This window comes from Crocodylus porosus, unplaced genomic scaffold (assembly GCF_001723895.1).
Source record: "Crocodylus porosus isolate Cpor-Errol unplaced genomic scaffold, CroPor_comp1, whole genome shotgun sequence".
Taxonomy (NCBI): Eukaryota; Metazoa; Chordata; order Crocodylia; family Crocodylidae; genus Crocodylus; species Crocodylus porosus.
Genome location: NW_017728886.1, coordinates 160884900 through 160908151, shown reverse-complemented (window position 1 = coordinate 160908151; position 23252 = coordinate 160884900).

Sequence of the window (23252 nt, the reverse complement as noted above, 5' to 3'; positions counted from 1 at the left end):
GTTTTAGGTCAAAATCCATTAAAATAAGCCATATGTTATTAGTTCCTTAATTTTTTGTTGGTAAAAGTCCTGAACAGTTTAAGAAGTGTTGAGAATACCAAAGTAAGCCATGAAAAGAATGTATAAATGGAAAGAATGTGTTAGTTAAGTGACTTGCACGTAAGCCAATTTTTGTGAGTGTGGGTCTTATGTCTACTACCTCAGGACGGAAGGTTCCAAGGAAAGACCTTAAACACGTATCCTATTGCTCATACTACTGTAAGAACATCTGATTGGTGGTCAGCGAAGGTGACCTGGCAAAATCAAAGGTCATTTGATGACAGAACTTTCCAAGATGATTGAAGACCTAAAGCTTTCCCACTCTTGAGACAACTGGACCATCTTGATTACCCTAAACGCTTGAATTTACTTAATTACCCTCCTAATCCAAATCCCTATGATTACTGTAAAAGCAAAGGCCATGAAGAAGACAAGTGATTCAGCAACTTACACAGATATATGCTCCTCCCTGCCCTTGCCAGATCAGCCAGAAGGAAGGAGAGGTAAAGGACTTGTGCTATCAGCATGCTTAGTCTAACAGTAGACCCCCAGGTGGACTACATGCCCTAAGTAAGGCCACAGATAGATGTTTGTTCCTCTGAAATTCTTACCAGTAGAAAAAACAGTCTGGGAGGTGAGGCGTACATGCATTTCAGCCTCCTGGCTGGAGAACTTTACGGGCAAGCTGATTGGCAGCAGAGGGGAGCCATTCTCTCGCAATAGGAACCCAATCCCCTAGAGCAACATTTTTGGGCCAGAGTGCCAAAAAACCCACAATGTCTATCTTGGAAAATGCCAGACTGCTGACATCCTGGAGCTTGGAGCAACTGTTTGCCCAGCTCATGGAGTCCGGTCTGCTTGCAGCAGGGCTTGCAGCCTCCCAGCTGTCTGCTGGAAGCAGCCTGGGCTCTGTGGCTGGCACCAGACACTTAGAGCCTGGGCTGGCAGTGGTGTGCTAAGCAAAATGGCCTTGCGTGCCATGCTTGGCACGCATGCCGGGAGTTGCTGACCCCTGCCCTACAGTCCCTTCCCCTCCCCCTCCCAAGAGAAATCCTCTCACACCACTCAACTGATTGATGTGTTAAAGTGAAATAGATCCAAAGGATACTGATGCTGGATTGTGTTGGCTACTGATCTTAAACTGAAGGAAAACTGATACCGGATTGTCTGTACATAGAAGACTAAAGAGAGTTGTTCTTTCTAGTATCAGTTTCACAATTCAGCTTGCTTATCAGTTGTATTAACTTGAAAAATTGACAATTTGAACTTGTAATTTATTGATTTAATTTTAACTGTGACCTCAGTTTGACTATTGCCTTAGCCCACCTTTAATTAGCTTAGTAAAACTGTAGTATATTACTTTAGTGATATGCTTGCTTAAGTATGCATTTGCTTACTCTATTATTTCTAATATAATCCATACAAAGTACTCAGAACATGTTTCTGCTTCTCAGTTAAAACTTTGGTCCTGTGCTGAAAGCTAAGTTAGTGAAACCAGTTGTGAGAAGCCTGCCTATCACACAGGTATTTGGCAGTTTGCGGAATGAGCAGGCTATTTTAGGACTTTAAAATTGTGCCCTTGAAGTTTAAATGATTTTTTTTTTCTTTAAAGACCCAATCAAGTGTATTTAGAGTCAGTTGATTTAGATGTGGAAGCAGAATGGGTAGAAAATGCAGACTGTTCTTTAAATGGAGGCAATGGCTGGGTTCAAAATAATGGAAGATGCCTCAGGCCAATTCATTAGAGAAATTCTTTCTCTTTACTAAAAATGAGAAACAAGAAGATCTAAAGACACTGCTAACTACACAAATCTGTTTAGAAAACCATTCTGCTATAAAGAGGAATGAATGAAAGGAGAAATTTAAGAGACTAGGGGCAGGAAAATCAGTGCTGTTCATCTGTTCAATGTATCAGCCATTATCTGAGCCAACCCAAGGGTTGATCACCCCCAAAACCCTCAAAACTAGAATTAGAAATGGTTTGGAAGATTTTTTGGGTTTTTTATTTTTCTTTAGGTTATTGATAGATAAAGAGGGAAACATATTCAACACTACAGGTGTCCCCTTGTCTTAAATTGCAAGAGCACTATGTACAATTACATAGCAACCTATATCACTGAAGGCAAGCAGATTTCAGTGTATTATAAAACACAAGCAAGAAGTGGCACAGAGGCCTATTTCTTAGAAGATCTTCCATTCTTTGGTGAAATCTCACTCAGTATTTTTAGGAAGTTCTCTATTCCACTGGTATATCTATAAGGGTCCCCAGTTCTGGACCTTCATGAAAGAGGGAAAGGGGCACAATGTTCCTGGGGCAGTTATGATCTGAGACAGCAGGAAGTTAACATGATAAGGATTAGAACACTAAGTGATGCATGTGAGATTAGTAGGAATAAGATCACCTCCTCCTAGTCCCAAAGGTGCTATGGTGGGGAGAGTACTGAAAGAGAAGGGTTATCATCAAGTTGTTTGTCAGCATTGGCTCAAGAAGACTATTGACAGCTGAAGCAGAGCTCAGTGTGAGAAACCAAATTCCAGAACTTGTCCCCAGCAACATGTTCTTGTTGCTGCCAGTGGTTCTTCATTCATCATCCTTCGCAGGTGAAGATGATCACAAACAAGTAGGGGGTGGGGGGAAGAGGGGAGGAGGACAGGGTGGGAGAAGAAGAGAAAAGAAATGGGAAAGAAACAGGGAGAGAAAAAGATATAAGGAGGGGGGAAAAGGAAAAAGGATAAAAGAGAGAAAAAAAAGAAAGGAGAGGGGTGGAGGCTAGGTTGCATGGGTATGTAGGTGACTTATAAGCCCCATCTTTGCCTTGAACAATCTTCTGCAGCAGAGGCATGAAAGCAATGAGGACTAGGTACAAGAGGTTTTCATTCTCCTGGCCCCACATTTCTTCATTGCTTCTGCTGTCCATTGCTGTTTGAAGGCCAGTGTTCCATTCTGGATTGAGGACCTCCAGGAAGGACAGTCACGAGCAATTTTCTCCCATGACTCCAGGTCAATGCTGAAACTCTTTACGGATACCTTGAGGGTGTCCTTGTATCACTTTTTGGTGTGGCACAAAAGTCTACTCCATTTGACAGTTCACCTAGAAGATTTTCTTTGGCAGACAAATGTCGGGCATTCTTGAAAGGTGGCCAGCCTGTCTTAGCTGTGCCAGTTTCAGTAGACCATGAATACTGGGAAGAGTTGATCTTCTGAGCACCTCAGTGTCTGGAATCTTGTCCTGCCACTTGATCTTTAGGACTTTTCACAGGCAGCACAGGTGGAAGTGATTTGATTTCTTGACATGATACTGGTAGATGGCCCAAGTTTCACAGACGTAAAGGAGGGTCAGGAGAACAATGGCTTTATATACCTTCAGTTTTATGGACACTCCAATGCCTCTGTGGTCCCAGACCAACTTATGGCATCTACTGAAGGCCACACTAGCTTTCACTAGCCTCGTGTTGACTTCACTGTTGATGTGGACAGCACAGGAGAGCATGCTGCCTAAATAGACAAACTTGTCAACCATCCACAGTTCTTGGCCTTTAACTGAGATGTGTGGTTCCTGATCGCCATACCAAGGTCATCATCTTGGAAAGCATCTGACAACATGTCAGAGAATACCATGTGAAAGAGGGTAGATGCGAGCACACAGCCCTGCTTGATGCCATGTGATCAGAAAGGGGTCAGAGCAAAGATGCATGCCATCATGCCATCATGGAAGTGTCAAACCAAACTGAATAATTTTCTGGGGCATCCATACTTCATGGATTTCCCAGAGGGCTTTATGGTTCACCATGTTGAAGGCTTTGGTTAGGTCAACGAATGTGAGGAGAAGGTCGACCTTCTGTTTCTGGCACTTTTCTTGAAGCTGCCAGGCCTCAAACACCATGTCGGCGGTTCTGCATCATTCTCTGAAGCTGCATTGGCTCAGGCAGTAGTTCTTTTAGATGGTCAGTCAGCCAGTTGAGGAGGACTCTCGTGAGTATCTTGCTAGCAGTTGAGAGGAGAGAGATGCCCCTCTGGTTGTCACAGAGTTGGCAATTTCCCTTCCTTTTGTACAGGTGGACAATGGAGACATCCTTGAATTATTGAGGGACTACCTCCTGCACCCACATACTGCAGAAGATCTTGGTTAGTTTCTCCATGAGGTTGTAACCACCTGATTTGTGCTTGTAATTTGTTAGAAATAGGGCTGTAAGATTGTAGAATGGAATGACAGGTTAAATGTGAAAGAGTAATAACTTAAGAAAGCAGCTCTTTCATGTTTCTAATGGCTTTATTCCTACACTGTGCCTTAGTCTTCTGGCTTTAAGCAAGGACTTGACAGGAAAGAGTAGCAGTCAAGGATGAAGATACTGAAACTGGAAGAATGGCATGAAGATAATCAAAGGTAGCATGTGAAGACAAATATCTCAAAGTTTGGCTAAGCATTTGGGACATATCAAGACCTAGCCTTCCAGCTTTTGGGCTTGCCATTCAAAAAGTCACAATGATCCTGGTGGTTTCACACTGAGATGAAAACAATATGTATTTGTTCTACTGTTATATCATTTTCTACCTTTTCTGCTCCCCTGCTTCCTTTTATTTGTTTTGTCCACTTACACTCTGTAAGTAAAGCCATAAACTCTTTGCTTGAAGCACTGCCTTGTACATAATTTTTTATGGCATGTAGCATTCAGTGATCAATCAGTACTTAAGGTCTGCTTTATTTTGTATCTGGTTCCAACTAGCTATGATTTAAATGAGCTTCAAAGCCTCTTGCCCAGACAATTTGTCTGGTAGGTTCAGTTCTTAATAGTACATTACCCTGTAACATGCAATGCACAGCCCAGTAGGGAATCAATAGGATACTATGCAAATACTTTGAACATTTACTATACTTACTCAAATCCAAAATGAGCTTCCCCCTCCTCCCTCCAAATCAATATGGAGAAATAAAGGCTCATCTTTGTTTTGAGGAGCCACCTTAGCAGGTAGTGGTTCAGCTCTGGCTTTAGCCACAATCAGAGGTGAGCCACCACCTGCCCTGGGCTACAGTGGCTCATGTGATGGGGGAGTGCAGGGGAGACTGTGCACTGGGGGAGGGGCACACAGGGGAGATCCAAAGTATGTTGCTTGGAGAGGATAATGGGGGAGACCAGTAAGTCTGCCCCTCCCATCCACAGCTACTATTCCCTCTGCACCTTGCCACTTACATTTAGCTCTGGCTCTGGCCAGGGCCAGGGCAAAGGCCAGAGCCACTAATTACAGAGAAGCCAGAGCCACTGCGGAAGTTAAGCAGTGAGGGGAGGGAGTGTAGGCATCAGTGGGAGGAGGGGGCAATGGAGCAGGCAACAGGAGGACAGGACAGGTGGTAGGGGGCGGGCACAGGCATGGGGGCAAAGGCATTAGGGCACATGGAGCAGTGCCACAGCAAGAAAATTTGGAGCCAAGTGAAAGCCCATAGTGGCAGCCCACCCTCACCCCACGCACAGATGCAAAGAGTATATGCCTCTGCCCCATGCTTGCCCAGGGGTGCACACAGTAGCAGGATCCACCCCCCACCCCCCATCCCTGATTGAGCCATTCATGGCTCCATCCCATGCTCTGCCCTGGCTGGGCGGTGCCTGCCCCAGTCTCAGCCCCAGTGCAGACCACTGTTGTATAGTCCTCCTTGTGGACTCTCCCCAGCTTCCACTGTGTGTATGCCTCTTTTTTCTTTTTCAAAAGGACCGTGATGTCCCTATTGAGCCAGGTAGAGTTTCCAGCCCTTCTGCTACCTTTCCTCTTCATGGGAAAAGTTTTCTTTTGTGTTTCAAAGATTGTGTGCTTGAGGAACAGCCACTCTTTGTGCACCCCATTTGCCTTCCATCCCTGGTCCCATGTCACCTCCCCTACTAATGCCCTGAGCCTGTTGAAGTCAGCATTTTTTGAGTCCAGGACTTCAACCTGGCTAGTTGATTTGTCAACCTTGCAGCAGACAGTGAACCTGATAATTTCATGATTGCTATCTCCCAGGTTACCCTCAATGTTCAAGCCACACACAAAATCACCTCCTTTGGCCAAGACCAAATCTGGGAGAGCAGTACCTCTGGATTGCCCTTGCACTTCCTGTGTCAGAAAGAGCTCGTCAATTACAGTTAAGAAGCTACATGACCAATCCAACTTAGCCAAGTGTTCCTCCCAATCTATGTCCGGGTAATTAAAGTCACCCATGACAACCAAGTCCCTTGCACACGTGATCTCTGTCAGTTTGAGAGAAGCTCTTCCCCTTGGTTTGCTGGCCTGTACTAAACACCTACAGTTAGGTCTCTCTCACCTCTCTGCCCCACTCCCCTCTCCCTGAAGCTAGACCCAGAGGGTTTCAAGCTGCTCATCTTTGAAGTCAATGTCAGTCTCCAGAGAGGTGTACAGCTCCTTCACATAGAAAGCGACCCCTCCACCTTTTCTCCCTGCTCAGTCCCTTCTGTGCAGGGTGTAGCCCTCTATGGCTATGCTCCAATCATGTGAGGAGTCCCACCAGGTCTCCGTGCTCCCAACAGGTCATATTGCCCACTAGAGAGCAGGAGATTTCCTGTGTGCTAGTCCCCAGATATGCTCCACTTGGAGTTTCCCCGTCCCCCAGCAAAGTCAGTTTAAAGACCTGTCCAGTAGATCAGCCATCCTGGTTGAGAACAGGGACTTGCCTCTCCATGTGAGGTGGATGCCGTCTCATCCCTGGGAGTCCTGTCTCCCTGAAGTGCATGCTGTGGTCAAAGAAACTGAAGCCTTCATGGTAGCACCACTGTCAGAGGTGTTTGTTTACTTCTTCCACACAGTCTTCCCTCTTGGGTCCACGGCCTGCAACAGGGAGCACAGAAGAAAAAAATATTTGAGCCCCACATCAATTAAGCCCAGCCCCCAGAGCCCTGTAGTCACTCATGACCTGGTCTGGGTTACTCCTGGCTGTGTTATTCATGCCCACATGGAAGAGGAGCATGGGGTAGTAGTCAGAGAGATGGATGAGCCTGGAGATCCTTTCCTCAATGTCCTGGATGCAGGCACCAGAAAGGCAGCAGACCTCTCAGGCCAAGGGGTCCAGACAGAAGATAGGTCCCTCCATGCCCCTCAGGAGAGAGTCCCCGCCCCCCACCACCACCTGGCGTCCCCTCCTGATGGTGGGAGTACTTATCTCCTGAGTACTTACCTCCTCCTCTGGTGTCTCTGTTAGAGTCTCCTCATGCATGATGAAGGAAGCATACCTGTGATGCAGTGCCAGGGGAGGAGTAGCCCCAGCTCTGCATGGTCTGGATCTGGAGACTCCCCATGTGTAGTTGCCGGCAGCTGCACCAGGCAGTCCCCACAGTCCGGGGCCATGGGCTTTGTCTGGGTGAAGGTCTCAGCAATGCCAGGACACCTGTAGGTACAATGAGTCTCTGCCATGCCCGAGAGTGATTGTGTGGTAATAGGCTATGCTACTACCCATGAACTGGTCAGTGAACTGCCAGCAAACTGCTTCCCCTGTTGGCAGTCCCTGTTTGCTGGCTCCTTGCTCACAGTCCAGGTTCTGGGAACAAGCTCCCCAGCCCTGTGATCATGGGGCTGGGAAGTGTCCCACTCAGGCGCAGGTCCTAGCCTTGTGCCCTGTGCCCTGATCAAGTGATTGAGTTATGGGCCTTGAAAAAAGTTGTAGGGGAGGGGCAGGTCCCAGCCCCCTGCTCCAATCCACCAGTGGGGCAGCTAGCAGTGAGCTGCCAGCTGGGAGGGGATTCCCCACCCAGCCAGGGGTTCATCAGCAGATCAGGGCAGGGGACTAGGACCTGCAGCTCTTCCCAAGCCCTCTGCTCCTGATCAGGGAGCCAGGGCCAAGAGTTCCCGGTGGCAGGGAACAATCTCCCAGCCCCCACCAGAAGACAACTGTCTCCTGGCCCTATGCCACTTGCTAGTCCCTGAGCTAGGACCTAGGGGGAACCTAGAGCTCCCTCGGGCTGCTGCAGGGGGCCATTGGGAATGGGAACCATTTTGTGATATATATTCCATTTCCCCCACCATAAGGGATAGGAGCAGACTGCTGCCACAAGCAACAAATCTGCTCCCACATCCCTGCATGTGTAGATGCCTGCCCAGAGTGGGTTTACTCTAGGGTAAATTACAGAAGGAAACTGCAGTCTGATTCCTGACTTCACTATGAAGTCATTACTCCTAATTAAGGTTGCAGCTATTGACTCATTCCTTGATTTAGACCATGAGTAATTCAAAGCATTCACTTTGCTGCAAAATTCAGACACTCTGTTGGGCCTGATAAATAGCTCCTTACATATCTGACACGGTCCCATTGATTAATATTTGGGTCAATTGCATATTGTGTTGTATTGGCTCATGATGTTATATAGAAAAAAACGAGGGGAAACAACAAAGCTGATATAACAATTCAGTGACTCAAAAAATGCACTTTTTAAATCAATAAACCAATCCATTTGGTGAGATGAAAAGGATCAATTGGAGAGATGATTAATTTTCCCTTGGGGAATTCATGGAGTCCTTCACCATCATGCCCTTGATAGAACTAATGTAACTTACCAAAAGTCCTCTACATACATATGCACATGCTATGTGCAGTGATTAGGGGCAGAACTGCCCTACTCTGCAGGGATCTCCGTAAAAGGCTGAGGATTCTGTAAATAGGAGGCACAATCCAGCTATGAAAAGTGACCTTTATATTTACCTTTGCAACATATAAATATGATGGGCCAATACCGTTGTTAATTTACAAGTTAAGGACCCAGGTCAGGGACAGTGGCATACCTCCCTTTCTACTTGCTGTTTTGGTGTTATACAGATGCAGGAGCCATCTAGCTTGTGTCTTCTGTTGATATGTAAACCACAGCAAGGCCTTTCACAAGTGCAATTTTTAAGCACCTCCAAAAGGACATACCAAGGAAAAGAAATCAAAAAGGGGTGGGGTTTAAAGGGGGTGGTAACATTTTGATCTGCCTGAAACAGTGAACAAAGGAGTCTAAAAGTGTTGTGTGACACAGCTTATATTCTCTACCTCTTTCCTTGCACCACTGCTTTGTATAGGGAGTGATTTCGTGGGCTGGCTGCATGCCAGTATTTTCCAGAACAGAGGGGCTCAGGCCCTCCCTCTTTGTGGTAACCATAATCTAACTGTTATCATCTGTAGCCAGGCTGCCTCACCATTTTTCCACAGCATGACTATATACTTGGTTATTCCAGAACCCTCACACTGTGCACTGCTTATTCTGACCCTGTCCTGAAAGGGAAGCTGATGCAGGCAGTATACCAGGTTTGAATTGTATTTCCTGTACACTTCTAAGCTAGATTTAGCTCTTTAATGTGCTTTGGGGAACTGCAGCCTATGGTGTGCATTGATAATGTATCACAGTCTTCAACTTAAGTGATAGGTGGAGGGGAAATGAAAATCATCTAGGTTGTTTGGACACATCCTCCCCTGGAGATTATGTGGTATTTGTTGAAAGCTGGTACATTAAATAAAGATATGTTCTTCAGAAGTGTTTTTATGAGATCTTGATATAAGGTAACTCTGCCAGGGATGATTTAGTCTTATCCAGAAAGGAGATGCTTCCATTAAAGGTGAAAAAATATACCCCACGTTTTCATTCGAGTACAGTAGCAGAATATTACCAAGAGGCCCTTAGAAGTTGCCATTAGCACATCACTGGTTTTACAGCTGCTGGGTGGGAAACCCAGTCTGACTGTTTGCTTGGAGAATTACACATCCTCATTTAAAATTTAAAATGGCTGGGCCAATTTGTCAAAATGGCTTTGTTCCCCTGCTTCACGCCCACATGTTAAAAACAGGATGTTTAATTATCAGTGTTTAGTGCATTGGCATAACATTCTCCAACCCACCTTTTCCTTTTCCTCTTTCTCTCCCTTTGTTTTGTCTGGAGCTGCAGAGCTGACATCAAACTGTTCGAGATGCTCAGTGCCTCAAAGACAATTTAGGAATCACTTGTTCTCATGAAACACAATTAGCTGGCATATTGGCAAGTGCTCATATACTTAGTTGTTCCCCCCTCTGTGTCCCTCGATAGTTTAACAACAGTATAAGCCAAAATTTTACAAAGGAAAAATAAGTGATTAGAAATTATACAATAATACAATCTGCCAACATGCTGCAAGTCATGTGAACATGAAATTTAACACCTTGGTGGCAAATTCTCTTCCCCTTATTCCTAGAAGCTGTAGTATCTCCATACTGTTATCTCCTACAGCTGTTTCCTTTCTAACCCCTCCATTCAGTAGCTCATAACTTTCTGAACCTTTCACCTTCAGGATGAAATTTTCCAGTCAGTGTCTCTCCCTACAGGTGATTTTTTCTTCTTTCAGTTGGAGCAAATTTCATCCAACTTTTAGGACAGTGTGGAAAAAATGCACTTTGCCTATCATAACATTCTTCCACCCATAACTGTCACAGCTCTAATTTTGTGAGTGTAAAGAAAATATCTGGTATGTAAACAATGCATGTGAAAAAGACATGCTTTTGAATGTCCTGCTGAAAACTGTTTTTGTTTTTAATGAATGCTAATTGGTTAGCAATGATACTGCTAAATGTATAGTGTGGACAGGTATAGAGGAAACTTTCACCTACATAGAAAAGTACTTGTGCAAGGTGAAATTTAAGATACAATGGATAAAGCAAGATAAGAGGTCTACCATGAACCTAGTTCCTTCCTCTGTACCATTTGCAAAGTAAAAGCAAACCTGCAAAAAACAGGATCACTTCTGTGGATTTCTTAGGATCCACAGCAGAATGAATCCTATTATGGCCAGCCAAACAGAAAAAAATCTCTACCAAGAAACAATCACTTTTATCTGAAAAAAACCTAGAATTCCTGTTAACATTGCTTTCAGGATGTTCATGGGACTTCTCAAAATCCAAGAAATCAAAGTTACAATGGCATACACAACCTTCTTTCTCCCCTACTTGTTTGTATGAAGTCCAGTTTAATCTCTGCTCAGACACACCAATATGCAAACAATGCTACATCATGCCATCGTTTCTACTTTTGATATGCGTTAATAAGAGAGAGAGATACACCATAAAGTTTTACTTTCTCAATATAAATTAATTTAATAAATGTCATTACACTTAGTTCACTAAAGATTAAGTATAACAGCAAGCAACAACGCTCAACATTTCCTGATACGGTTTTTGAAGAATTCTGGGGATCGCTTCCTGGTGCAAGTGCTGGAGAGGCCAACTAGGGCTGTGCTCTTCTTGCCTGTTGCTCACAGACTGGGAAGAATTGGTGAGGAATGCAGTAATAGATGGCAACTGGGGCCGCACTCACCACAAGATGATTGAGTTCAGATTCTGGGGAAAGGAAGGAAGGAGACCAGCAGAGTAAGGACCTTGGACTTCAGAAAAGTGCACTTTGACTCACAGGAAACTGATGGGCAGGATCCCCTGGGAGGCCAGTTTGAGGGGGGTGAAAGAGTCCAGAAAAGCTGGTTATATTTTAAAGGAAACTTACTGAGAGCACAGTAATGAACCATCCTGATGTACAGGAAGAATAGCAGCTATGGCAGAAGACCCGCTTGGTTTAGCTGGGAACTCTTCAGAAAGGTAAAACACAAAAAGGAAGCTTATAAGTAGAAACTTGGACAAATAACTAGGGAGGATTATAAGAGTACTAGCAAATTGCCTGTCCAGAATGATAAGGGAAGGGGAGCCAGCAGTGTCCTGCCCCACACCCCCGCTCTCCCCCCATGGCTTTGGGTCTGACCCCGCTCCCCCCACCCTCTTTGGGTCCAACCTTGCTTTGCCTCTGTGGAGGTGGGGGCGGAAGGAGCCACCGCACCACAGGCTGCAGGAGAAAGCAGGGCTGACAGAGGGGCTCCTGCCCCTCCTCATCTGGCCCCACTGCTTGTAAAGTGCTCATTCCAATTTTTTTATTTTTTTTTTTGCCCCATGTGAAGGTGGGGCAGAAGGAGTCGCTGCACCGGAGGCTGCGGGAGAAGGTGGCACAGCAGAGGGGCTTCCGTTTTAAGTAAGTTGGCCCCCAGCCACCTGGCCCACACAGCTAATCGGTACATGCACAGATGGGCAAAAGTGTCACACATATACACGCACACAGACTAAGCCTTTTATAATATTAGAATTGCTCAGGCATACAGAGATGAAATAAGGAAGGCCAAAGCATAATTGGAGTTGCAGCTAGCAAGGGACATTAATGACAACAAGGAGGGTTTCTACAAGTATGTCAGCAACAAGAGGAAGATCAGGGTAAGTGTGGCTCCCTTACTGAATGGGGGAGGCAACCTGACAGATGATGGAGAAAAGGCTAAAGTTCTCAATTCCCTTTTCACCTCAGTCTTCACAGGTAAGTTTAGCACCCAGACTACTGCACCAGGCAGCACAGTTTGGGGAGAAGGTGAGCAGCATACAGTGGCAAAAGAACAGGTTAGGGACTATTTAGAAAAGCTGGATGTGTACAAGTCCATGGGGCCAGATGCAATGCATCCAAGGGTGCTGACATTGGCTAATGTGATTGCCGAGCTCCTGGCCATTATCTTTGAAAATTCCTGGCAATTAGGAGAGGTCCAGATGATTGGAAAAGGGCAAATAGAGTGCCCATCTTTAAGAAAGGGAAGAAGGAGAATACAGGGAAATACAGACCGGTCAGCGTCACCTTAGTTCCTGCAAAAATCATGGAGTGGGTCAGCAAGGAATCCATTTCTAAAAACCCAGAGGAGAAGAAGGTGATTAGAAGCAGTCAGCATGGATTCACCGAGGGCAAGTTATGCCTGACCAACCTGATTGCCTTCTATGATGAGATGACTGGCTCTGTGGATGCAGGGAAAGAAATGGATGTGATATACCTTGACTTTAGCAAGGTTTTTTTATGGTCTCCCACAACATTCTTGCAAGCCAGTAAAGGAAGCACAGGTTGGGTGAATGGGCTGTAAGGTGGATAGAAAACTGGCTGGATCATCTGGCTCAAAGGGTAGCAATCAATGGTTCAGTGTCTAGTTGGCAGCCAATATCAAGTGGAGTGTCCCAGGGCTCAATCTTCGGGCCACTTTTGTTTAGTATCTTCATCAACAATCTGGAAAATTGGGTGGAGTGAATCCTTAGCAAATTTGCAGAGGACACTGAGCTGCGGGGAATTGTAGATACATTGGTAGGGCTAGGATTCAGAGAGACCTAGACAAATTGAAGGATTGAACCAAAAGAAATCTCATGAGGTTCAACAAGGACAAGTCAAAAGTCCTATACTTAGGACAGAACAATCCCAGGCACCAGTAAAGGCTACAGAAAAATGGCTAAGTAGCAGCTCTGCAGCAAGGGACCTGGGGATTACAGTTGACAATAAGCTGAATATGAGCCAACAGTGTGCCCTTGTTGTGAAGAAGGGCTGTATTACCTGAAGGATGGTTTCAAAGTGGTGGCAAATGACAGAACAAGGAGCAATGCTCTTAAATTGTAGCAGGGGAAGTTCAGATTATATATTAGCAAGAACTGTCTCACTAGGAGGGTAGTAAAGCACTGCAACAGGTTACCCAGAGAGGTTGTGGAGTCTCCATCCCTGGAGGTTTTTAAGACCTGGCTAGACAAAGCCTTGGCTGGAATGATCTAGTTGCGGATGGTCCTGCTTTGAGCAGGGGTTTGGACTAGATGACCTCGTGAGATCCCTTCCAACCCTAATTTTCTATGAGTCTATGATATAAAGGGTACAGATCAACTAAGACCATAACTAAATTACCTTTAAAATGAATCTGCCTCATTCTCTGCTTTGCATCTAAACAAGCTATATTGAGAAAGTAATTGTAGCCTGCTTAGTTAAATTGGTCCTGCATCTCTTTTAAGTACAGTGTTGAAATAAAAGTCTATAGTATGTGGCTGAAGACATAAATTGTAGAAGCACATCTTAGAAAATGAGAACCAATATAAAAAGTCTGACCCACTGGAACTCGAAGACCATGAAAAGTGTTCAAGTATACAAAAAGATAACAATATTAAATAAAACTTCAATATACAGACGATAAGGGTTAATAATAATATATTTGAATGATTCTGCTTTCTATTCTACTATCCAAGCATATCATATTATATTGATGTCACATTATATTGTTGTTGCTTGCTATATCTTATAGACTGCATATGAATTTATCACATCGTAGCAATACCAATATGGCTTTTGAAGTACTGTAAAATATTGGAGCATGGGGATGTTAATATATATATATATTTAGCTACTACTTACGTGACTAGAGATGAGAGGAAAGGATTCCATTTTCTACTGTGGGAAGTTTTCCAGAGAAAGGACCTTTAAGAGGTGTGGACACTGAGGCCCCCTCAACACATTACAGGTATTATGTAATTAACTGGCTAAGTGTGCAATTAACTGAGACCAGCTACACATGCAGAGTACTTACCATGCCATTAAAAGATCCAACCAGCTATAAAATTAAACTTTAAAAATGTGTACTAACTTTATAACTGGTTGCTATCCAGCTTTAATCTGCAAGTGTAGAAGGATCTGCCCCTGTCACTGGGAACCCCATCAGCTGACAGAGCTCCCAGCCATAGGGGTGCACAATGTGCAGCCAGGGCTTTGAGTCCTGCAGCTGAGGGGACTCTCCTTAGCGGCAGCATCCCACTGCCACTGGGACCAAGTCCTACAGCTGCGGGTCTTTCTGTCCTGGCAGCGGTGACTACTGTGTGGCACTTCTGGGATAGGGAGACTTGCATCTGTGGGACCCTCAGTCTCAATGACCGTGGGACACTGCCAAGATGAAGAGTCCACAGCTGTGGGACTCTTGGTCCTGGCAGCCATAGGGTGCTTTCATGGCTGTGAGTCCTGTCAGCTATGAGGCTTGGAGTTGTGGGAGCTCTTTACTTGCTGGTGCTGGAGGAGCCAAGGATGGTAATCCCAGACCCACCCTGTACCAGCAATGAGGTGTGATAGGATTTAATGCGGAATCCAACAATCACACCTATTGCCAGGAATGTACAGCATGGCAGGAGGCACGGTTGTGTGGATCATGCTTCACATCTTATCACACCTTTACCTTACCATCTAAAGGGGCCTGATAGTCCTTTCCTTTCCACCCTACTTTTGAACTCACCCAGAAGCCTTGCCATGTTTTGGTAGTATCTGTGTGACAACTTTGAAAGTAGTAATTCCTGGACAGAGATTGCAAAATTAGACCTATTAATAGGCTGGTGCTGAGAAGTCATTTTTGCAAGTAGCATAAGTCTTCAAATGACACCAAAGCTTGACAGATATGTCAAACTGGTGCAATGTGGTTGGATTTGTGCAAGATAAAGTAATATTTGTACCTATGTGTAGTTTTCAGTCCCCCTATCTCATGCCTGTATCCTTAAGAAAACTTGTTAGTATTTTTACTGAGCTTTTTAAAAGCTTCTCTGTCTCTGCATCCCTTGTTGAAAATCAGAGTGTAAGGAAGCAGGCAGGTGACTGCTGTGACACAGACATGGCTGTGGCCAGAAATCCCTCAAAGTCCATAACCTGCTATCTTGTCTTGCTGTTGCTAAAGCAATTGGCTACCTAAATCCTGCTCCTTTCTCCCTGTTTTTACAAGGCACATTTTACCACAGTTTGGAAAATGGCCCAGCTCCTATAAATATTTTTATGGAATTATAGCACATCATTCTATCCTTCTTTATATGTCAAGCTGTTGCTGGCTGCTTTTTTCCCCTTCTCTGAAAACAGGAGACAAAAAAGTATGTTATTATCATAAAGTTCACTGTACTGTAACTTAGGCGGTACTGAGTGACAGAGGTGTGCAAGGGAAAAGTCAGTCTATCCCAGGGGAACCAGGACTTTGCTCAATACGGCCTACACTAGCAGACAGAAGTTTAAGAGCTAAACCCAGTTGGCATTTTAAGAGCTAATATAAACAGTTGTGAAAAGAAAACCATTTGTAGCACACAAAAAATAATCTATTGGTCCTATAAAGCCCATAAATAATAACTGTACAGGCTTGAGAGTTGCCTACTGGTATATTTCCTATTAATGAGTTATTTATATACAGATAGAGAGCATTCTTGTAGAAGACTGTAATCACTTTCCCTCTGGATATAGAGATGGAGGCCATCAAAACTTCAACTCCTAGAACCTGCTGCATGTGGAAACTGTAATTTCTTTGGACCACAGCTCTCCATTAAAACATACCTGGCACTCAGACTATATCATAGAAAACCTTTCTGTTGTTTACCTCATGGGCCATCCTTGTGCTGTGATTTCTAAGGAGGGACTTCTATTGCAACTGCAGGACAAAGAAGGGGCTATATGCTTTTACTGTATTACTCAATGGAAATACCATTTGCAGGGCAGAAGTAACAAACACGAGGACCAGTAAGAGCCAGAACATGTTGTACTATCTACAATTTAAGTACAAGAGAGAAGGGGTTTTTGTGATGTTCTGTTGGACTGGTTCTATAGTTAGGAAAGAGCTGTTGGGCAAGCTTTGGACACAAAGGCCGCATCCAGACAAGTGCAGCTGTGCAGCATGTGGAACCACAAACATGTCTACAGCACCACGTATTGTATATTTCGATGTTCTCCCTGCTGCAGGGGAACACTGGATATCCAGGGATCAAAAAAACGCATGGAAGAAAAAAGCAGAGCAGCACATGCACAGCCAGTGCACACCCCTCAAAAATGGAGCTGTGCTGCCCAGAACCGCACTGGGGCTGCTGGCCAGGCTTCATGTGGCAGAATCCACTGCTGCAGCCCCAGGAGGACCCCAGGTAAGGCTTCTGGTATCAGCCTAGCGCTGGCCCCAGCCTCTCCTACTCCACCTGGGGTAACTTACCATGCACCAAAGCATGCGTGGCACAGGCATTTCCCAGGGACAGGTAGCACCAGTGCAAGGTGCACTGCTGTTACTTGCCCCCCGGGAACCAAAGTTCACTCTTGTCTGGATGCACCCAAAGTGCCCTGAAGGAGGTCACCAGAAGAATGGCATTTTGCATAAAAATGTTGCCTATCGTACATTTCTTGGACTGTTGCTGGTTGTCCCTCAGTATGAGGATGACAGTCTTCCAGTACATAGGGAAGTGGTAAGTTTGTTGATAACAGAAGAACCCAATCCATGATTTGCATGTTCAACTGGCAGTGCTGGGTCACAGCTCTTTCCCTTTTTTCCTCCTATGGATCTCAACCTTGACCTGCGGTTCAAGGATGCTAAAAGGTCTGTGTGCTAGCAGCAACCTAGAAAGCAATGCCATCTGGAGTTTGGTACCCCTGATAGGGTCAAGAGGTCAAGAGAACTTCTGGTAGGGTTAAGAGCGAGGTTTCAAAACTAATAATCCAAAAATGAAAATAAAAGTCCTGAACAGTGGAGCAGGCAAACAAGGAAAAATACTTTACAATGGCTGGAAAAGCAGATGAAAGGTACAGCAAATTAGCTTAGTGATTAGATTAAGGTTTCCTTCCCATGAAACCTTAATCATATGGTTACTGATGCATAATGCTTCTCCACATTAAAAGAAGGCATGCACAGGCATCTTCCCTCCTGGACCATCTTGGCTACCAAACTTGCCAAAACATATAGTTTGGGTACCAGCTTGATGACCCCTCCTAGAACCTTGTGAAAGAAACCTGAATTCAAGCAGTCCATTGGGAATAAATACATAAGCAGTCAGAACCACTCATTTAGAAATAGAATGATTGTTACTGGACAATCAAACTGGGAAGGCAGAAAACATATATTACTCTTTTTACAGAAGATGTCTGCATTATGCCCCAACTTGGGAAGTGCAGCAGGCAAGTGCATATTAAGTGACAGTGGGACTGTTCAGTCCAATTTAAAATGAATACTCTAAAGTGGTCTTTTGACAACTTATTAAAAATGTAAGCATGATTCCAAACCCTCAGGTTACCTGATTTTTATAGTTAACATTCTGTACTGAAATAGCAATACATGATAACTGTCAGAAAGTCAGTCATAATAGCTGTAGGCTACTTTCCAAAAATAAAATAGTAGTCTATATCAGGCAGTGTGGTGCTAGCGCCATGTTCTACACAGACTTCTGAAACTCAGCAACTCAGACAGCTAAAATGTGTCTGGGACTTAGCTGAAGAAGGCCTTCAGTGCTCTATAATTCAAATCAAATTAGCTTGGATCCCTCTATGTATGAGAACTAGAGAAACTTTTGATACCAAGAGAGAAGAAACCAGTTGTTATGTCAGAAAGGCACAATGAAGTTACAGATACCATAGATAGTCTGTTTTTAATGTGAAAAGACATGTACAGTTGACAGCATAACTTTCCAAAAAAAAGGAGTGGCTTAAAGAGTAACACTAGGCTGAACCTGGTTCAAACTAGACCAAACCTAGGCTTGGCAGAGTCTATTACTGCCTTCCTGCATGCACATAGGTAGGGTAGCCATACTTCCCAGTTTGCCTGGAGTCATCCCAGATTTTAAAGGTTGGTCCTGGCCAGCCAGCAAAAATTAAAAACCAGTGTCCCGGAATTCTCTTACAGTCCAGTGGGAAGGCAGAGCAGCACGGCGTGCCAGGCAGCTCTGCCACCGCACAGGATGGTGTCCACGCTCCTCCCCACTGGTCTCTGCCACTGCCTGCAGCAGTGCCGCTGACTTGGAGAAGCGGGGAGGCAGGAGCAGTGTCCCAAATATCCCAATTTTCCTGATAGTTACCCTATCCATAAGTAAAACAGGAAGGTCATTTATAAAAAAGGGATACTAAAGTACACCCATAACTATAATATGATTCAAGATTTAAGGAAGAAAAATGTAATTGCCGTGTGTGGATGTCTGTCTGTGTGGGTAAAAGGACTGTGCAGAAAACTATCCTATTTCACGAAAAATATCAGAAGGCTTGAAATTTTGTTTTTCAAATTAGTTTCAAATTTGAATTTGTTTCTATGTGGAATGAAACTGAATCTTCACGGAAGAACTAATGAAAGAGACCTACAATTCCTGAAGATCCAAGAAATTAGAGGCTAGGGCACTAGCATGACACAAGGAAAACTGGGTTTACCTACTTGGTCTGCTTAATTTGGAATCAGGACTTGAATCTGGCCCTCCTGGCCTCAATACTGGGCTAGAATATTAGTTTCTCTTTTGTTGGCTCAATGAGTCAACAAAAGGGAACCATTTATACAAAATAAAATATCTTCAGCGCAAGACACTGGGTTGGACATGCGATAGCCTGATGGTTATGGGATATGTTGAGGCTCTAAATACTAAACTAATGGCTATTTTGTGAAAGTGGCCATGTGCTCTTTCTCCCTCCTATCCTGGACCTGACAGACCTTCCCAACAGAAATGTTGAATCCAGCATATTTCTGCAAAACCCTCCAGTTTTGATGAAAAAGCATTTTCCAACAGAGGAATTTTGTCTACAGTTTTGTTCAGCTTACAATTGTGCCTGTTTGTGTATGTGTGTAAGGTGTGAGAATAACTAATTCAGCAGTCTTTCTCTTTCTCAGTGTTGACAGATACCAGCTGAAAAGGGTCAGGAACTAACAGCATGTCAGCTGCTCTACAGTAACTATTCTGTGCATCTCTCCTATTCCATAGTAAGCATAGGCTAAATTCTTGTAATTTAAAAGTTATTTTCTTAAGGTGTAAACTGCCCTAGTTTAGCTTTCACTTACTGCAGGGTAGAGCAGACACAGAACAGTTATCATAGGTCAGGTGATGCATAGTAAATCCTCCTCTCTTTCAAGTATGTGTACCTGGTTCATGTGTCAGTACCCAAAAAAGAGACAGAAGATGCTGAATTATTATAGTTTCACAAAGTAAATATAATTTGTTTATCTATGGGTGCATCTATACATAGATTTGCTCTAGGAGCTGTTTACTCTCGAGTAAACTCCTCAGGAGCAAACAGTGGGAGGCAGACAGACAGAGCCAGTGCTGCACTTTACCTCCTGGCACCGAGCTGAGCTCCATGGAGCTGGTGGAGCCCATGAGAGCACAGCCCAGTGGCAGGAGGCAGGCAGAGCCAGCGCTGCACTCCAGTTGGCTCTGCCAGCCCCATGGAGCTAAGCCCAGTGGTGGGAAGTGGAGTGCAGCGCTGGCTCTGTCCACCTACCTCCCACCACCAGCCCCCCTTCACCTCCTGCAGGCCAGTCTGTCTCCTTTGCTGCTGCCAAGCACATAACGCCTGGGCTCAGGAGACACTGAGATGCCTCAGTGGAGGGGGTCCAGTGGAGGAGCCCTCTCTGGGGAGGTGCCCCAGGGCCAGCTCCCCCACCCCCAGCACCAGCTCAGCACCCTGAGTGTGCCTCTGCTGCAGTTTTCCCTGGCATAGTGCAAGGAGTTGTTTATACCAACCAAGGGTTGCCCAACCCACTATACCCTGCTGTTGCTGATGGCTATGGTGCCCTAGGCACACCTGTATTCCTGGCTTGGGACTCTGAGCTTTGACAGTATGGGGGGCAAGCCGAAGCTGCCCCACAAACCCTGTGCTGCCTAGAGGGCTATCTGTAGCTACACTATATGTCCCTGTCCCCTGCAGCTAAGGAGGACATCATCGGCACTTGCCTCAGCATGTGAGAGGCCCATGCCCACCTAGCTGTTGGGGCACAGGTTGCTCAATAAAGTATTTCACTGTCTCCTACCTCCCTGCATGCTGGGGGGTGGGAAGGTGGACCCAAGAGTCAGGGGAGTGCAGCCAGGCTGGGCAAGGAAAGGGGGCCAGGGCAGGGGCTGGAACAGGGCCAGGGCCAGGGCCAGGGGCCAGGTTGGGTAGGGCCCTTCCCCCAGTGTGGGGCTGGCATGCCTAGTGGCCTAAGTCAGTTCCTGCTGGTGCTGAGGGTGTGTGGCTCCCAGCAGTGTCCTGGGTCAAAGGGGTGTGGCATGTGGCTGCCCAGGCAGGGGCCCCCTCTGGGGAACAGCTGGAGCTGCTGGCAGCTGGCAATGCCATGACCAGCCTGGCCTCATGGGTGGGACTGAGGCCATGGAGCTGTCAGATTAGGCACTGGCCTGGGCTCCTGGAGATGCTGAAGAATGCTGGGAGCAGGGAACATGGCAGGATAGACTCCTGGCAGCTCAAGAGGCCCTGCCCCAGTGATGCATCACTGCAGATCCTAGGCCACAGCAGAGGCCTGGGCCACCCTTGCTCAAATACATGGTACAGCTGCTGCCAAGATCCCAGGGAATAAGAATATTGTCCAATTGCCACATAAAGGACATGGACTTCTGGGCAATCCCCAACCAACTGTGGTCGGTAACCATGATCCACGGTGCCTGCAAGGACTTAACCTTTATGCAGCAGTAGCGCACTGGCTGGTCATGCCTGCACTCTAACATATGGCTCGACAGCCTCACCTCAGCCTTGACCCACAGCACTATCAGTGCTCCAGTCTCCTCCTGGGACCAGCTGAGGCCCTGGAAGGTGGCATGTAGCATAATGGAGGATGCCAGCATGGCTCCCACGATGGCTCACTGGTCCTCCACATAGCAGTCTGGGTGCTGCTAGGCCTGGGCAGCTTCCTGCAGCACCCAGTACAAAGGCACAGTGCAGGACTGGCAGGCAAGGCAGTGACAGGCAGTGCCTGCAGGGTCCAGGCAGTCTGCTGCAGGTTGCCTGTAGCCAGCTGGTGTCAGTCCCAGTGGCCACAAGCTGGCTGCCCATGGCCCCGAGTCTTGCCAGGCCTGGCAGTTTCCTGCAGCACGCTGTGGGGCTGGACAGCCTGGCCCTGGGAGCTACGCAGCATTGCAGTACCAGGGAGTGGCACTGGGGTGTAGGTAGACTGCTGCAACTGCCCTGCAGCTTGTGCTCGGGGGTATGGTGGCCAGCAGTGGCCACAGGCTGCCAGCAAGTATCCCTGGGTCCCAGCATCCCTTCAGGCTTTTAAGGTCCTGGAGTTAAGGCAGACATAAAGCCCTCCCAGCCCTGGGGCAGGAGAGGCTCCCAGCCCCGGGCCCCTGGGGCTAGCCTGAGGCTGACCCCTAGTGGCAAGGATGACTGGGAGGAAATTTGCTCCCAGTCAGCATCTACACATGGGCTGCTGTGCAGTTATTAATTGCAAGTGAATTGGCTACTTACATTTGCAGGTAGAAAATTTACTCATGATTAGAGCATTTTATTGCACAGTAAGCATCTGCATGCGTAGATGTGGATGCTTACTGTATAGTAAACTGCTCTATTGCATAGTAAACCATCTCATGTAAATGTACACTGTGTGCATCCTTGTTCCCCCCCAACCTCTCTCTCTCTGCCCCTTTCTCTCAGTGTGTGTGTGTGCATGTTTGGGCATGTGTGTAGAATTTGCTCTGTCCCAGGAATGATGCCACATAGAAAATTTTGAAAAGAGGAAAGAAAGGGCACTGTTAACATTTACCTCACAGATGTCTCCTGCTCTCTCCATACAGAGGCATTTCTATCCATCATACCACATATCTATGTTCCTTATTATTGAAGGTGTTACAGGATTATGTAAAAAAGGGCAGAATGGATTTATAGTGTTCTTTTTACCTCTCTGAAAAAGAAATGAGCTCAGACAAAGTTGAAAACCTGTTTTTTTTTCATGTTCAAGATCTTCTCAAGGAAATGGCACAGAGCCTATTGTGAGGAGATCCCATTTCCAAGGCAGCAATGATAATTTAAGGGTCTGATATTTCCTTCATGCCAGGTACACTGACTTTCTTACAGAAGCAGGAGTGCTAAAAACACCACTGTGTGCATTCCAATTAAGATACTGGTTAAAAAGCCAAGCAATGGACCATGGGACTTTAGAGACAGTGAAGAGAGAGCTCAGCTTGTCATTGCATTGCATGAAGCCTGATCATTAAGGAAAATGAATCTTCTGCTTAGAAGGATTGTTTCCTAAAATAAATTCTTCCACCACTGCTAATAAGGTTTACACATTCCATGAAAAGACAGTGCAGACTTGATCCTGTCTAAGCTAAAGCCATGTCTACACAGCAAACTTCCCATGTTCCAGACTGGTGTCCTGAGGCACACCGCACTGCTCCAGGTACGCTGATCTTCATCAGAGGCAGTGTAGTCATTTCCGTAGAGAACAGGAAGGCTAATTAGTCTGAAGGCAGGCTCAGCAGCAGTCGCCCAGCCGTGCTAATTAGCTCACTACTTGAACATGGTAAGTTTGCTGTTTAGACATAGCCTAAGTAATTAAGCTCATTAATTATTTTCAATTAAGTGCATTTTCAACACTCTCTTCTTTCTTCTATATATTTTCTTTTTGCCCTGGTTGCATATTTGATGTGGCAAGCTAAAAGGTTTTTTTTTTTATTGCTTCTGTTAAA